The following is an 18321-nucleotide window of genomic DNA, read 5'->3' on the forward strand; positions in this document are numbered from 1 at the left end:
GGAGAGAACTGAAAGATTTTGGCTCAAATGGGAGCAAAACGGAGTGAAATGGTAGAGGAAACAATCACATTTGAGAGTACTGAATGGTTGTGGTGAAAATGGGAGCAAAGCAGAGAAATATGTGAGAAGATAGAAAAATAGTGGAGAGAAATGAAAGGTTGCAGCGCAAATGAATGCAGAGCAAAAAGGGAGCAGAAACAAAGGGAGAGGTGAGAACTGAAAGGTTGTGGCGCAAATGGGAGTGAAGCAGAGTGAAATGGGAGTGGAAAGAAAGGAATGGAGAGTACTGAAAGGTTGTAGCAGAAATGGTAGCGGAGTGGAGCAAAATGGGAGTCGAAAGGAATTGAGTGGAGAGAACTAAAAAGTTGCAGAGCAAATTGGAGCAGAGCTAAACGAAATAGGAGCAGAAACAAAGTAACTGGAGAGTACAGAAATGTAGCGGTGCAAATAGGAGCGGAGTGGAGCAAAATAGAAGCGGAAACAAAGGGAGTGGAGAGAAATGAAAGGTTGCAGCGCAAATGCAAGCAGAGCAAAATGGGAGCAGAAACAAAGGGAGAGGTACATACTGAGAGACTGACGCGTAAATTGGAGGGAAGCCGAGCGAAATGGGAGCGGAAAGAAAGGGAGTGGGGGGAACTGAAAGGTTGCAGTGCAAATGTGAGCAGAGCGGAACAAAATGGGAGCTGAAACAAAGGGACTGAAGAGAACAGAAATGTTGTGGTGGAAATAGGAGAGGTGTGGAGTGAAATAGGAGCAAAAACAAAGGGAATGGAAAGAAATGAAAGGTTGTGGAGCAAATGGGAGCAGAGTGAAAAGGGAATGGAAACAAAGGAAGAGGAGATAAATGAACAATTGAGGTGGAAATGGTAGCAAAACAGTATGAAATGGGAGCGGAAATGAAAGGATTGGAGAGTACTGAAAGGTTGTAGTGCAAATGGGAGCGAAGCGGAGCGAAATGGGAATGGAATGAAAGGGACTGGAGAGAACTGAACTATTGCAGCGCCAATTAGAGCAGTGCGGAACAAAATGGGATTGGAAACAAAAGGAGTGGAGAAAAATGAATGGTTGTGGCACAAATGTGAGCAGAGCAAAATGGGAGGGGAAACAAAGAGGGAGGAGTGAACTGAAAAATTGTGGAGGAAATGGGAGCGGCGCGGAGCGAAATGGGAGTGCAGAGAACTGAAAGATTGCTGCGCAAATAGGAGCGGAGCAGAACAAAATGGGAGCTCAGACTAAGGAAGTGGAGAGAACAGAAATGTAGCAGTGCAAATAGCTATGGAGTAGAACAAAATAGGAGCGGAAACAAAGAGAGAGGAGAGAAATGAAAGGTTGTGGCGCAAATAGGAACAAAGCAAAATGGGAGCGGAAATGAAAGGAATGGAGAGTCCGGAAAGGTTGGGACACAAATTGGAGGGGAGCGGAGCGAAATGGGAGCCAAAAGAAAGTAAGTGGAGAGAACTGAAAAGTTAAAGAGCAAATTGGAGCAGAGCGAAACAAAACGGGAGTGGAGAGAACTGACAGGTTGCAGTGAAATAAGAGCGGAGTGGAGGGGGAGCGGAAATGAAAGGAATGGAGAGTACTGAAAGGTTGTGGCAAAAATGGGAGCAGAACTGAATGAAATGGGAGTGGAAATAAAGAAACTGTAGAGAACAGAACTGTTGCAGCGCAAAAAGGAGCGGAGTGAAGCGAAATGGGAGTGGAAACAAAGGGAGTGGAATGAAGTGAAATGTTCCGGCGCAAATGGGAGCAAAACGGGAGTGGAGAGATATGAAAAGTTGCAGCGCAAATGGGAACAAAACGTAGTGAAATGGAAGCAAAAAACATCAGAGTGTAGGAGACTGAAAGGCTGTGGTGCAAATGGGAGTTGTGCATTGCAATATGTAAAGGAAAGAAAGGGAGTGGAGAGAACAGAAATGTTGCAGAACAAATGGGCGGGGAATTGTGTGAAATGGGAGTGGAAAGAAAAAAAGTGAAGAGAAATGAAAGGTTGCAGCGCAAATGGGAGCGGCACTGAGAGAAACAGGAGTGCAGAGAACTGAAAGATTGCGATGCAAATAGGAGTGTAGCGGAGCGAAATGGGAGTGAAAACAAAGTCAGTGGAGACAACTGAAGGGCTGCAGTGCAAATTGGAGCAGAGCGGAACGAAATGGGAGTGGAAAGAAAGGGACTGGAAAGAACGGAAATGTAGCGGTGCAAATAAGAGAGGGGTCAAGCAAAATAGGAGCGGAAACAAAGGGAGAGGAGAGAAGTGAAATGTTCCAGCACAAATGGGAGCAGAGCGAAATGGGAGTGGAAACAAAGGGAGAGAAGAAAACTGAAAGGTTATGGTGCAAATGGGAGCAGCGAAGAGCGAAATGAGAGTGCAGAGAACTGAAAGATTGAGGCGCAAATATGAGCAGAGCAGTGCAAAATGTAAGCAGATACAAAGGGAGTGGAGAGAAGTGAAATGCTCTGGCGAGAATGGGAGCAGTGCAAAATGGGAGTGGAGAAAACTGGAAGGTTGTGGCGCAAATGGGAGCAAAGTGAAATTGGAGCGGAAAGAAAGGGAGTGGAGAGAAATAAAGGCCAGTGAAGCAAATGGGAGCAGAGCGGAGCGAAATGGGAGTGGAAAGAACTGAAAGGTGGCAGTACAAATTGGAACAGAGTTAAATGGGAGCGGAAATGAAAGGAATGGACTGTACTGAAAGGTTTTGGCACAAATGGGAGCGAAACTGTACGAAATGGGAGCGGAATCAAAGGGACTGTTGTGAACAGAAATGTAGCGGTGCAAATAGGAGCAGAGTGGGGCAAAATAGGATCAGAAACAAAGGGAGTGGAGAGAAATGAAAGGTTGTGGCGCAAATGGGAGCAGAGCAAAATGGGAGCGTAAAAGAAAGGAATGGAGAGTCCGGAAAGGTTGTGGCACATATGGGAGCTAAGTGGAGCAAAATGAGAGTGGAAAGAGAGATAGTGGAGATAACTGAAAAGTTGAAGAGCAAATTTGAGCAAAGCGGAAAATAACAAGAGTGGAGAGAACTGACTGGTTGCAGTGAAATAAGTGCAGAGTGGAGCGGGAGCAGAAATGAAAGGAATGGAGAGTACTGAAGAGTAGTGGCACACATGGGAGCAGAACTGAACGAAATGGGAGTGGAAAAAAAGGGACTGTAGAGAACAGAACTGTTGCGGCGCAAAAAGGAGCGGAGTGAAGCGAAATGGGAGTGGGAACAAAGGGAGTGGAGTGAAGTGAAAGGTTGAGGCGCAAATGGGAGTGTAGCGAAATTGGAATGGAAAAAAAGGGAGAGGAGAGATGTGAAAGGTTGTGACGCAAATGGGAACAGAACGGAGTGAAATGGCATCAAAAACAATCAGAGTGGAGAGTACTGAAAGGCTGTAAAGCAAATGGGAATTGTGCGTTGCGATATGTAATGGAAAGTAGGGGAGTGGAAAGAACAGAAATGTTGCAGTGCAACTGGGAGTGGAGCGGAGCGAAATGGGAGAGGATATAAAGGTACTGCAGAGAACAGAAATGTTGTGATGCCAATTAGAGCGGAGAGGAGCAAAATTGGAGAAAATGGTAGTGGAAAGAAAACAAGTGGAGATAATGGAAAAGTTGCTGAACAAATTTGATCAGAGCCGAACGAAATGGGAGTGGAAAGATCAGAAAGGTTGCAGTGCAAATGGGAGCAGAGGGAAATGGGAACGGAAATGTAAGGAATGGAGAGTACTGAAAGGTTGTGGCACAAATGGGAAGGGAGCAAAGCGAAACTGGAGCAGAAAGACAGTAAGTGGAGAGAACTGAAAGGTTGTAGAGCAATTAGGAGCAGAGCGGAACGAAATGGGAGTGAAGAGTGTCACGCTCCAATATAAAGGAGGGAGACGAGGTTCTTTAGATTATGTGTATACCCAGCGTGAGATTAAGAAACAACGGTTCAGATGTTTGTCCGACCAGTTTATTACCACTATAAACCAGGGAGATGGGGAAGGCGGACACTGTTAGGGAGATGGGGAAGGGAAGGCTAGCAATAGGAAAGATAGGAAGGAAGCAAGGTGTTATGGTTTTATGATTTTGGTACTGGTATTCCACATCATGACATCATGCAGTGCATTTGGAGTTAAGGAGTTAATGTTCCAGCTCCGTGGACCATCGATAGTTCCAGGTATGCCTGTCTCAGAAGAGAAGAACTCCATTCCCCAGAGGACTTTGCGATGCTTTGCGTTCTTACGTGTTTACGCTCAGAGGGAAAGATAAAAACTGTCTGCAGTCATGGGACTCTCTCTTCCCTTCGGGACCGAGCTCGGCAGTGGGTGTTTGTTGCAGCCGTCCGCCTTCAGCGTTAGCGTAAGGCCTTTGGTTTATCGGACACTCTCTCTCTTGCTCATTTTATTTGATTCATTTGCCTCAATTCCAATTATATTATATTATATTGTGTTATTTTCCTTTCTGATATCTTATTTAGTAAATTAGCTTTCCTCCTCAGATCGTTGCCGCTGTTCTGTTCCTGGGCCCATCTCCCTTCTCCTTTTTCCCTTTCCCCCTTCCCCTTCCCCGGGGTGTGGGCCCGTGGGTCCCCTGCCTCAATTGTCACGGTACCGGGTCAAACTGTCCCGCAAACCGTTGACAATTTTTGGCGCCCAACGTGGGGCACGACTAGCTACCTTAGCCGGACAGAGACATACTTTTAGAGTGAATCTCTGTCTTTGTTAGGAAGCTTATCTGTACTGCAGGTCCTGTACGGCAAAACAGGACCTTGAAGTCCAGGCGTACTGCGAGTTCTTCTGGGATATTTGTAAACTTTTCGGGTGCTTCCAGCTTGTTTGAGTAAAAGAAAAAAAATGTTTTTACTGTTTCTGTTAAAACTGCCCTTACAGGGGTTGTATTGCATTGCTTTTTCCCTTTTAATGCTCAAAACGTATTGGAACTTGGTTAAGCTTGCCAGTCTGATCTATGGAGCCTGGTCCCTATATGACAAACTAAAAGCAGTAGTGGAGGCACCTACCAAATACCTGGGCACCCCGACTAATGTAACAAACGATACCATGTTAACAAACCAAACAATATTTGAATGGGTGTCCAGGTTCTCCTCTCAGTTCCTTATGGATTTTCAAGATTACAGCTTAGGGACTATGTTAGCATTTGGGATATTAGTCCTCCTGAATGTATCCCTTATAATGGCACTTTACACCATGTGGAGGAAGCTTCTCCCAGAAACAGAGAATGCTGAATGGCAGGGAAAGTGGAGAGTTTTAGGAAAGAAATTAGAAGCATGGGGTCCCCCGGTGCCATGGGCTTTTGCTCCTGAACACTTGCAGGATCCTGAGGAGCTAGGCCTGTATCTGAGTAATGGGCGTTGCGGCTCAGAAAGATCTGAGGTGGAACAGCTTATCTGGGGCTTGGCTTATGCTTACCGAGGCATATATACTGTTCTGGAGAGAGAGAGTGTCCAAACTGAGGCTCAGACCAAAGAGGAAAATCTCCCAAGTACATCTGACCAGCCAAAGGAAGCACCGGTATCAAAGTCAGTTGCCCCAGTAGAAGGCCAGAAATGGAAACGTGTGTCCTCACGTCTAGAACGCAAAGAAGAGGTGGCAAAAGAAGAGGAAGATCCAGGCGAGGGGGGGTCCTCAACACCACCACCACCAAGAAAGGCAACAAAGAAAAGTGAGAGGCATGGACATAGTGATGATGAGGATGATGAGAGAGTCAAAGTTACCACGTTTCGTCGACCCATGAAAATGTCTGAGATCCAAGGCTCAAGAAAGGAGTTTATTCGACGTCCGGATGAGAGTATTGTCACTTGGTTGCTTCGGTGTTGGGACAACGGGGCCAACAGCGTGTCCCTCGACAGTAACGAAGCTCGCCAACTAAAAAACATTGCCCGTGACCCAGCTGTCGACAGAGGGATCAGCCGGTATATGGATGGAATCGCCAGCCTCTGGCAACGAATGTTAGTAGCTGTGAGGGAAAGATATCCCTACAAGAGTGACCTGGCACCTAAAGTGAAAAGATGGAAAAATATTGAGGAAGGCATCCAGTATTTGAGAGAAACAGCTGTGGCGGAAATGCTGTATGATCCCACGTTTGATCCTGAAGATCGGGACCATGATCCAGAGAAAGTAAGGAGTACACCCGAAATATGTCAGAAGCTTTCAAAAACAGCACCAGAAAGGTATGCCGGTACACTAGTGACAACGTTCAACAGATATGAGGACCAAGACAGAAAACCCCCAGTTTTTGAACTGATTCTTACACTTCAAAACTTTGAACAAAAATTTCCGCCATCACACGCTTCCATTTCAGCCATATCAAGGTTAGAAGGACAGATGGAAGACGTGTTAGAGAAAGTATCCCGACTGATTGATAGGGTTGAAAAGATTGCAGCTTTCAGAAGCAAACGCCGTCCTGCTCGAGCAAATGACAGCACTAACTTCATGTCACGCGCGGCTCTGTGGAGTTACTTACGTGAAAATGGAGAAGATATGAAGGAATGGCATCAAAAACCCACCCCTGCACTGCGAGCACGGGTGAGAGAATTACAACACAGACCAACGACCAGTGAAGTTGTTCCTGTCACTACAGGTAACCAATAGAGGGGCCCTGCCCTCAGCCAGAGGAGGGAGAGGGATAATAGAGTGTATTGGACTGTGTGGATTCGGTGGCCTGGCACATCAGAACCACAAAAATAGGAGGCACTGGTGGATACTGGTGCACAGTGTACTCTAATGCCTTCGAGTTATAAAGGGACAGAACTGACCCATATCTCTGGAGTGACTGGGGTCTCTCAGGAATTGTCTGTGTTGGAGGCAGAAATAAGCCTCACTGGTAAAGACTGGCAGAAGCATCCTATAGTGACCGGACAGGGGGCTCCATGCATACTCGGTATAGACTATCTCAGAAGGGGGCACTTTAAGGATCCCAAGGGGTACCGATGGGCTTTTGGAATAGCTGCTGTGGACGCAGACAACATTCAGCAGCTGTCTATTTAACCTGGCCTGTCACAAGATCCGTCTGTTGTGAGGTTGCTACAAGTGGAGGAGCAACAGGTACCAATTGCTACAAAAACGGTGCACATAAGGCAGTACCGCACCAACAGGGATTCCTTGCTCCCCATTCATAACTTGATCCGTCAGCTAGAGAGCCAGGGAGTGATCAGCAAAACTCACTCACCGTTTAACAGCCCCATATGGCTGGAGCGTAAAGCCAGTGGAGAATGGAGGCTGTCGGTAAATTACCGTGGCCTGAATGAAGTCACACCCCCACTGAGTGCTGCTGTACCGGACATGTTACAACTCCAGTACGAACTGGAGTCAAAAGCAGCGAAGTGGTATGCCACCATTGACATTGCTAATGCCTTCTTTTCAATTCCTCTGGCCACAGAATGCAGGCCACAGATTGCCTTCACCTGGAGGGGCGTTCAGTACAACTGGAACCGTTTGCCCCAGGGGTGGAAGCACAGCCCAACCATTTTCCATGGGTTGATCCAAACTGCATTGGAGCAGGGTGGTGCTCCTGAGCATCTGCAATACATTGATGACATTGTTGTATGGGGCAATACAGCAGAGGAAGTCTTTGAGAAAGGAGAGCCGATTATCCAAATTCTCCTACGAGCTGGCTTTGCTATCAAGCGAAGCAAAGTGAAAGGGCCTGCACAGGAAATTCAGTTCCTAGGTATAAAGTGGCAAGATGGACGTCGTCACATCCCAACAGATGTGATTGACAAAATTACTGCCATGTCTCCACCCACCAGTAAGACAGAAACCCAAGCTTTTCTGGGTGTAGTGGGCTTTTGGAGAATGCATGTTCCAAACTACAGTCTCATTGTGAGCCCTCTCTATCGGGTGACGCGGAAGAAGAATGATTTTGTGTGGGGCCCTGAGCAGCAGCAGGCTTTTGAGCAAATTAAGCAGGAGATAGCCCGTGCCATGGCCCTGGGGCCAGTGCGGACGCGACAGGATGTAAAGAACATCCTCTACACTGCTGCTGGAAAGGAAGGTCCCACTTGGAGTTTGTGGCAAAGAGCTCCTGGAGAGACCCGAGGCCGACCCCTTGGATTCTGGAGTCGGGCGTACAGGGGGTCTGAGGAGCGCTACACTCCAACTGAGAAGGAGATCTTAGCCGCATACGAGGGGGTTCGAGCTGCTTCCGAAGTAATCGGTACTGAAATGCAGCTCCTCCTGGCACCTCGATTGCCAGTGCTGAGCTGGATGTTCAAAGGAACAGCTCCCTCTACCCATCATGCTACTGATGCCACTTGGAGTAAGTGGACTGCACTGATTACACAGAGAGCTTGGATGGGGAACCTCAACCGTCCAGGAATCCTGGAGGTGATCATGGACTGGTCTGAAGGTAAAACGTTTGGAACAACACCAGCTGAGGAGGTGTCACGTGCTAAAGAAGCCCCATCATACAATGAACTACCAGACAATGAAAAGAGATTCGCCCTGTTCACAGATGGATCATGTCGCATTGTGGGTAAGCACCGCAGATGGAAATCTGCTGTGTGGAGCCCCACACGACGAGTTGCAGAGGCCACTGAAGGAGAAAGAGAATCAAGTCACTTTGCAGAGGTAAAGGCTGTCCAGCTGGCCTTAGATATTGCTGAACGAGAGAGGTGGCCAGTGCTTTATCTTTACACTGACTCATGGATGGTGGCAAATGCTTTATGGGGGTGGTTACAGCAGTGGGAACAAAATGGTTGGCAACGGAGAGGTAAACCTATTTGGGCTGCTGAACTGTGGAGAGACATTGCTGACCGAATAAAGAATATGGTTGTAAAGGTGCGCCATGTAGATGCTCATGTTCCTAAGAGCCGGGCAACTGAAGAACAGCAAAATAACCATCAGGTAGATCGAGCTGCCAAAGTTAAGGTGGCTCAAGTAGACTTGGATTGGCAACACAAAAGTGAATTATTTCTAGCTTGGTGGGCCCATGAAACCTCGGGCCATCAAGGAAGAGATGCAACATATAAGTGGGCTAGAGACCGAGGGGTGGACTTAACTATGGATGTTATTGCACAGGTTATCCATGACTGTGACACATGCACCACAATTAAACAGGCTAAGAGGATGAAACCTCTTTGGGAGGAAGAGCGATGGCAAAAGTATAAATATGGGGAGGCGTGGCAGGTTGATTATATCACCGTACCACGATCTCGCAGTGGTGAGCGTTATGTGCTCACCATGGTAGAGGCAACTACTGGGTGGCTTGAAACATACGCAGTACCCCATGCTACCGCCCGGAACACCGTCTTAGGGCTGGAGAAACAAGTCCTATGGCGACACGGCACTCCAGAGAGAATTGAGTCAGATAATGGAACTCATTTCAAAAATTCTCTTGTAAATACTTGGGCCAAAGATCATGGCATCGAGTGGATTTATCATATCCCCTATCATGCACCAGCTTCTGGTAAAATTGAAAGGTACAATGGGTTGTTAAAAGCAATGTTGAAAGCAATGAGTGGTGGAACATTTAAGCACTGGGAGAAGAATTTGTCAGAAGCCACCTGGTTGGTCAACACTCGAGGATCCATCAGTCGCGATGGTCCTGCCCATTCCAGCTCTCTACCTACTGTAGAAGGAGATAAGGTCCCTGTAGTACATGTGAAGAACATGTTGGGAAAAGCGGTTTGGGTTCTTCCAGCTTTTGGAGAGGGCAAACCTCTCCGTGGAACTGTTTTTGCTCAGGGACCTGGGTCTACCTGGTGGGTGATGCAGAAGAATGGGGATGTTCATTGTTTACCACAAGGGAATTTGATGTGGGGAGAGCGCCCTCAGTAATTCTATTACTATGTATATATGTATATATGTATATATGTATATAAGTATATATGTATGTTGTATGTGTTTGTATTTAATGCTTGTTAATCATTGCTTCTTTATGTATATATATATATTAAGCATGATGTAATGATGTTGAATAAGGGGTGGAATGTTATGGTTTTATGATTTTGGTACTGGTATTCCACATCATGACATCATGCAGTGCATTTGGAGTTAAGGAGTTAATGTTCCAGCTCCGTGGACCATCGATAGTTCCAGGTATGCCTGTCTCAGAAGAGAAGAACTCCATTCCCCAGAGGACTTTGCGATGCTTTGCGTTCTTACGTGTTTACGCTCAGAGGGAAAGATAAAAACTGTCTGCAGTCATGGGACTCTCTCTTCCCTTCGGGACCGAGCTCGGCAGTGGGTGTTTGTTGCAGCCATCCGCCTTCAGCATTAGCGTAAGGCCTTCGGTTTATTGGACACTCTCTCTCTTGCTCATTTTATTTGATTCATTTGCCTCAATTCCAATTATATTATATTATATTGTGTTATTTTCCTTTCTGATATCTTATTTTGTAAATTAGCTTTCCTCCTCAGATCGTTGCCGCTGTTCTGTTCCTGGGCCCTTCTCCCTTATCCTTTTTCCCTTTCCCCCTTCCCCTTCCCCAGGGTGTGGGCCCGTGGGTCCCCCGCCTCAATTGTACCGGGTCGAACTGTCCCGCAAACCGCTGACACAAGGGCTTGTACAAAGCAGGGATAGTCACCAGCCAGGATCCCAGGGGCGGTCCGGTTGCAAGCGGCTCCGACGGTCCGAGGCCGAAGAGCAGGGGCGGCAGAAGCAGGGAGAACAGCAGCAGCGACGGGCAGCCCTGAGCAGCAAGCAGCTGTCCGTAGAAGCAGCACCGGGTCAGCACAGGAGAAGCGGCGAGGGGTCAACCCCCGGTGGGGCAGCAGCGAACAGTGATCAGCTCGTGAGGTCTCTCCAAGGAGAAGGCCTCTCCAGGAAGCAGCAGGCAGTGATCAGCTCGGGAGGTCTCTACTAAGAGAAAGCTTCTCCAAGAGGAAGCCACTCCAGAGAAAACCCTCCAACTTCGTGGCTGCAGGACCCCTCTATTTATCTCCCAGATTTCTCCAGTCTACGTGACGAGCCCTTCGAACCCCTCCTGCTTGGGCATCAGGCGGGTATCGCCTGAGATGGTTATCTCCCCCTGGAGATGAGTTCCACAAACGAGTGTTCTCCGGTCATTGAGCTGCAGCGTCAGGGGAGTATCACCTGAGATGGTTATCTTCCCCTGGAAGTGAGTTCCACAAAAGAGTGTTCAATGGCCACTGAGCTGCAGCTTAGGCTGGCCCAGGACATGCCCATCAGCTTGTCCCATAGACAAGGGATTTCACAACCCTTGCCCAGGTCAAGCTTGGACATGTTCGGACATGTTCATCAGCAACCTTTGAGGCAATGGTATAAGATATTAGTCTCTTACACCACCCCGTGACTCAAAGGTTGCTTAAAAATTGGGCACTGGTTATCCATGATGGTGAGAAAAAGATAGGAAGCAGAAGGGTAAAGGAGGGAGGGGTGTAGGGAATCAAAATGTTCATATAATTGTTACAGACGTTTTTTTAGTCTTGGTTACAATTGTTGCCCTGATATGTCTCACTTCTCCATCAGCAGAGGATGAAGTAAAGTACATAGAAGATACTACACATTGTATTAGTTGAATAAAACATGGTATCGTACAAGGAACAAACATAAGAGTTGCAATAGCACACAATATATTGAATAATATACGTTTTTCCCATGGTCCACCTGGGAGCCAGGAGAAGAGGTCAAGGTCTGGGCTTTTCCAAGTTTGAACAGGAACATGTGCTATTTTTCGTATACCGTGAGCAATTTGCTTGACAATTTTCCCATTATCATCAATCTTTAGACAACAAGTGGAATCATTTAATTTGCCACAGGCACCCCCTTCTTCAGCTAGCAGGTAGTCCAGAACAATGCGATGTTGGAGTATTGCTGCCCGTATCTGTGAGGCTTGGTCTGCAAGGAGATCAAGGGCATATGCTGTTTCATTAGTAATGATTTCAAGGACAGCTTGTAATCTGATAATACGGTTTAGGTTATAGATGGGGTCTTGAGCACCACTAACCCACTCGTTGGGTTTCCAGGTAGCTGGTCCATAATGTTTGATTATACGTTGAGGAGGCCAATCATCTTTGCCCCAAGTCTGGCCACTACCACGTGTTAGGGAGGTATCAATAGACCTCTTGTGTTGGTTAAGATCATCATATACTCGGACCCCTAATTCATTGCCATCCTTTCCTGGGAGCAAAAAGAACAGTGGGCGGATTACTCCAACATAACATACCCCCGTCCAGTTTGCAGGAAGTCGTTTATATGCATAATGACCACAAATCCAATAATGTCCCTTTAGTGCCACCGAGCCATTTTCAAAAGGTCCATTCCATCCATTGGCCAATTTATTTACATGTTCATTAGCCTGGAAGTATGTGGTGTTGAGAGGTCCAAAAGGATGTCCTGGCACATTGCAGTTCCAGCCATTACCAATAGCACTTTCATCCCTACACCACTTACATTTCCAAGCTCCAGCATCAGGTTTCCAGGTACATTTCATACCACCATCTTTGGTGAACAAAGTGTTGTTGCTGGAAGACCAAAAATGAGAAAACCCTTGTTTTTTTCCAGACCGATTGTACCATGCCCACTGATCACCCCTTATCTGTCCCCCCACATCAAGAGCCCCTTTACAATAAATCCAAGTACAATTGCTAGTTTCAACATAGATGCCACCCACCTGAGTACGATTCAAACAATACATTCCCATAGCAGGATATTGAACTGGCCATGGAGAAATATTCTTATCTTCCCAGTGGGTATTGTGGTTAGTTCCACTAAAGTTGCTTGCCAGCCATTTAGGTTCAATAGGGGTTGATACCCAGGGCCAGGTTTCAAGTCCCATGGGTCCTCCACAGATCCAACAGCTAGTGAGGTTATAGACATTTGCTACCTGCTCAGCCAGTTGGAAAAAAGAGTTTTTTATACCGTTTTCTCCGTTCTCAGATTCTAAAAGGGGATAACTGATTGTTATAGAGGTTGCAGCCCCCATAATACCCCAGATTAGCAGAAATAACATTTCACCCGAATGTTGCATAGACAATCAACAGAATACCAATAATTGAAATCAGCTGCCACTGTGTTCAGCTTGAGTCCCATGGAGGTTTTCTGAAAGACAAAAATGAGACATCGACTTGCCCAGTCGGGCTTTGTTATTATGGTCAGAAGGAGGGAATTATCCAGCGAGTGTTGATTTTATATTCCTTTCCTCTGGTGTCCTTGGTCCTCCAAGCATATCTGTTAAGAGATTCTGTTAGGGTCAGAGGTACTGACCCTACATTGGGCAGGTCAACCAACACAGGTTGGCCGGGAGAGTAAGAGGGCTCTCCTAGCTTATCTGGATTAAGAGTAACTGGCAAAAGTGATGGGGCCTTGGGATAGAAAGCGTTAAATCGAGAACAGCCATTGATTCCCCAACGATCATTGACTCTTCTGATTGCATCAGAGGTACGGGTGGACCAATTAGCCTTCTCTGGTTTTATAAATTTCTTAAGGAGGCCATTAGATCGTTCCACAATACCATTAGCTTGTGGGTAGTACTGGGTGTGAAAAACCCAACGAATTCCTTCCTATCTGGCCCATACTTGCACTACCCCTGAGGTAAAGTGGGAACCATTATCTGACTGGATGCAATCAGGTTTCGGAAGAATGCTAAACCATTTTTTTAGTGCCTTTATAGTGTTTTCCCCTGTTGCTCTAGGGAAAGATTCAGCCTGTAATAGTCCAGAGATTACTTCCACACCTACTAGCATATACTGTTTGCCTTCAGATCTACGAAAAGGTCCTATGTAATCAATCTGCCATGTTTCCCACAGGTGCTTTCCCTCCCTTAAATGAAGAGGAGCGTCCTGTAAGGGGTGTCGGTCCAGACGAGTGAGACACAAATCACAAGCGGAAATACAAGTGCGGCACTGTTCTCTGGTGACAGGCCAGCCACGGGCTTGGGCCTCATGATAGAGATCAAGAGCACCTGTATGTCCTCTTTTTACATGTAACCATTCTACAAGTCTCTCCCAGTTGTCACTATCTGGTTCTCCTTGTCTCAATGGCGCAATCCTAGCAAGTTCATCAGCTTTGTTATTCCAATGACTAACAGGGGTCCCATCCTCCTGGTGTGATGCAACCCATGCAACAGAAAACTGGCCCTTCTTAGCAATAGAGAGAATCTCCTGCCATTTTTCCTTTTGCCAGACTGGGATGCGGTTAACTTCCCAGCCATTTTTCTCCCAAAATGGCAGCCACTCTGTACAGCCTTTGAAAACAGCATATGAGTCAGTATATATATGCACAGGTGTAGTGGACTTTGATTCATGTTGGAAAACACTCCATACTGCTACTAGTTCCCCAACCTGAGCACTCCACTCACCCTCAGTGGTAATAGTGAGATCAGTCCCTATCTGTAGGGCCACAGCACGATACTTCCATACTTTTCCTTCACGCTTGGAGGAGGCATCTGTGAACCAAACATTTTGCAACTGATCTGAATAGAGGGGAGCAATTTGAATCATAGAGGGAAGGTCAGTATCGGTCATAGAGAAAATATCATCTTGTACTGTGAGCGTTTTTGGAGCACCTTCTGTGACTACAAAGATATTGCAGTAGTGTTCAATCTGAGCATACCATTTTCGGACAGAAGCTCGTTGTGCCACCCCGTCAGGTGGAGAGGTACCAGACATAACAGACTTGATAACCTTAAATGGACCTCTTAATATTATAGGCTGCTGCCATATGGTTCGCTCAGCTTCCCGCAAAGCAAGGCTAACAACAAATAGCCCCTTCTCCAATTGAGAATAACGTTTTTCTGCATCTTTAAAGCTACGGGAATAAAATCCAATAGGTCTAATGGGACCTTCTGGACCCTTTTGCCAGAGATGTATGGACAATCCTGAGTAAGCAAATCCCCATTCTATTTGTACAGGGTCAGAGGGATGGATAGGACCTAAGGACTGATAGATGATAGCCTCAAAAATTAGAAGCTGCAATGCTTCTTCATGAACTGGAGACCATTCCCAAGACACTCCCTTCCGCAATAAATCATATAATGGACGGGCAATAATGGAGAAGTCAGGAATATGTTTTCTCCAGAATACTAAAAGTCCAAGAACATGCTGTAATTCCTTTTTATTCTCTGGCATTTTAAGTTGATCTAAAGCTGAGAGGGTATCCTGTGGAATGCAGGCCATACCACCCTTCCACCAGATACCCAAAAATTTTACTTCAGCAGAAGGAAACTGAATTTTATCTGGAGGAATAGTCAAACCCAGTCTTTCTAAGTGTTTTATTATTTTGTCATGCATTGTTTTTACTGTAGTCAACTGGTCTCCTCCTATGAGTATATCATCAATGTATTGATAAATCTTAATTCCTTCTTCTAAGGGAATCTGTTCAAGTTCTTTTGCCAGAGCATGATGAGCCAGAGTGGGAGAATGCTTGAACCCCTGAGGGAGACGAGTAAAGGTATACTGCTGACCCTCCCATGTAAAGGCAAAACGGAGTTGGTCATCAGGATGCAAGGGCACCATAAAGAACATATCTTTAACATCGATGGTGGCCATAATAGGGTGAGCCTGTTCCTGGATAGCCGCTATTAATTCAGAAATGTTGGGTACTGCTGCAGTAAGTGGTCCAGTGTTGGCATTAAGCCTGCGATAATCAATAGTCAGTCTCCATTTGCCATTTGGTTTCCTTACAGGCCACACTGGAGAGTTAAAAGGGGAGTGGGTAGGTACCACAATACCTTCTTCTTTTAATTCTGCCAGAACTGGGCTGATACCACTAAGTGCTCCTAAAGGTAAAGGGTAAGGTCTAACAGAGGTAAGGTGGGAGGGTGGAAGTTGAGGTGATACTTGCAACAAGCGAATGTCTAGAGTAGGGGTGCCAAATACCCAGCTCCTTCCCTGGTCATCAGTCCAGCTTCTACCTTTCAAGACATCTAATCCTAACAAATTAAGCGGGAGAGTTCCCACTACCATGGGGACATCCTGAGACTGTTCTTCCCCAGGTAACCTTAGTCTCACTGTTGCCGTGGTTTGTGAATGTACACCTCCCATAGCATCAGCTACAAAGATTTTCCTGCAGGATAGGGCTACACCCGCACGGTCAGCATCACCCCTTTTGATAGCTGAAATTTGTGCTCCTGTACCCACCAGAAAAGTTTCTGGAACTAAATTGGGTTCAACAATGCAAGTAATTAATAGATCATTTACTTTTATTGTGAGCTTTCTAATATGCATCCATCCTTCACCTCCCCGCTCACTTGAGAGAGGTGAAGAAATTAGTTTCCCGATGGTTCCTGCAGCTCTTCTGGTGCTATGGGAGGAGCACTAGGACCTGGGGTTTTACTTTCCTCAAATCTAGTAGGCCAATCAGTCACCAGCATCTCAAGCCTATCTGTTGTCAGTCCATCCATCCATTTTCGTGGAATGCCCTTTTTCCAGCCCAGAGTCCAAAGACCATTACATTTATGATCAATGCTTCGCCTACCCGTTCTTAGTGGGCATGAAAGCTTTTCAGTCTCATTAAGCTTTGGGCTAGGTGGCCTGAGGACAAGTCTGGCTGCTGCAAGCCTTACTCCTCTTGGCTCAAATCTACTAGAGGAGGAAACCACTGGCCCATATTTTCTTCCATAATTAATTAACTCTTGGGCAACCTCCCCCCATGTCCATACTTTGCATCCTGACTGCAAATTATTAGAGGTTGCAGTTCCTTCTAACATTGCCCGGGTTCTTTCTCCCTGAGGCATAGCCTGTATCTTTCCTTGCAACTGTATGCCTATGGGTTTCAGCGATTCTGGAAGCCCCCTGATTAGAGGGGTCATTCTCTCAGGATCAACGGGCAATATCATGGGTGATTCATGGTGTAACTGTAGCTTCCTGTCATACATCATTTGGAGACAGGCAGCCTTCTGAACATTCTCTACTAGTTGATCAACAGTTCCAGTAATGGCAAGGGGGTCTCCCCTTTCTAGGGGATTAAGACCACCTGCCCAATAGGCAGCTCCCTGTGTAAGGGACCACGGAGCACGACTGTTACCAGTGGTTAAAAATACTCCTGGTCCCCAATAGCCTTCAGCCTCCTTTTCAGTTAAAAGTATCTGATCTCCACCTGTGAGGCTGACCCTCCATACGTACTCTGTTTCTGATTCTTTAGGAGAGCGGCCAAAATCTCTTTTCAATTTTGCTAGCTCAGTAGTAGAGAAAGGGATTTCTTTAATGTTCATTTGAGGATCGAAATCCTCGCTATTATCGTATGAATACTCAGTTTTTATTAAAGGACGCAACTGAGCTGGGGAGGCTAATAATTTGTCTACACTTGCCTTTATACCTTGCAATTCCTCCCTTGGATAAGTTTTCTCTTGAGGTGCACTAGTACCACTGGCATCCTTACCCGCTAACACTTCCCTTAAAGCTATTTGCAACAGATCAGAATTATGTTTTTCTCTTTCTACTTGCTCTTCTAGGTTTACAATTTGATTTTGCAGAGCTTTTATCAATTCCTGACTTACTTTAACTGATTCATGCAATGCTTGTAAAGCTTGGCTCTCTGTTTTAAGCTGCTGGTCGCGGAATTCTACAGCTGCAACCAGAGCAGAGCCCAATACCGCACAAATAAATGCCTTCCCTTTTCCAGCTCGGGTACGAGCATTCTTTTGCAGAACACTAATACGGTCAGAGACGCTCTGCACGTTAAACCAGTTCTGCCGTGCCCAGTCTACCCCTGTTAACGAGGGTTTAGCACCATGCTTTTCCAAAAGATTAAATAATACATCTTCACAACTCATTGTGGCACTGTCACACATTTTCTCAATACCCACAAAAGGTCTACACTGAGGGAGAGAGGAGGTATTCAAAAGCACAAATAACACCTCACCCCCACCCAGGGAGGCACAACACACCTATCAAGCAAAGGTAAATACTGTTCCAATCACTCCTCCCTTTTGCTGAGAGGAGCACACAAAAAGACAAAAGCTAAAAACAACACTTTCTAAGGTAAACAAACTTATTGGAGAGGTACACAGTTCCTCACTACCCAAGAGGCGCACACGAAAAAGCGTTAGTTATCAAACACCAAATGCAGAGAGGTCTTCCCGAGGAAGCATGCATGTATTTCACAAGTCCTCGAGAGGTATACACATAAACAGTAAAGTTTCAGAATTTAGAGTGGTCTTCCTGGAGAGGTGCCCACATCTAAGTTTTCAAAAATATTGCTCCTTGCATCTCCAGGAGGTACACACAGAAAAAGGTTCCAATTTCACGCTTAAGTTACCAGATTCAGAATTCGGAATGATCTTCTTGGAGAGAGACACACATTTAAATAAAAAAATATCACTCCTCACAACTCCAAGAGGCATACACAGAAAAAGGGTTCAAATTATATCTGGAAGGACAACACTCTCACGAAGGGTATCCTGCCGACTACGCCATTAGAAATGTCATGCTCCAATATAAAGG

The sequence above is a fragment of the Cyrtonyx montezumae genome, unplaced genomic scaffold (genome assembly GCF_038088225.1).
Source record: "Cyrtonyx montezumae isolate F1298 unplaced genomic scaffold, pur_monq_1.0 scaffold_28, whole genome shotgun sequence".
Classification (NCBI taxonomy): Eukaryota; Metazoa; Chordata; class Aves; order Galliformes; family Odontophoridae; genus Cyrtonyx; species Cyrtonyx montezumae.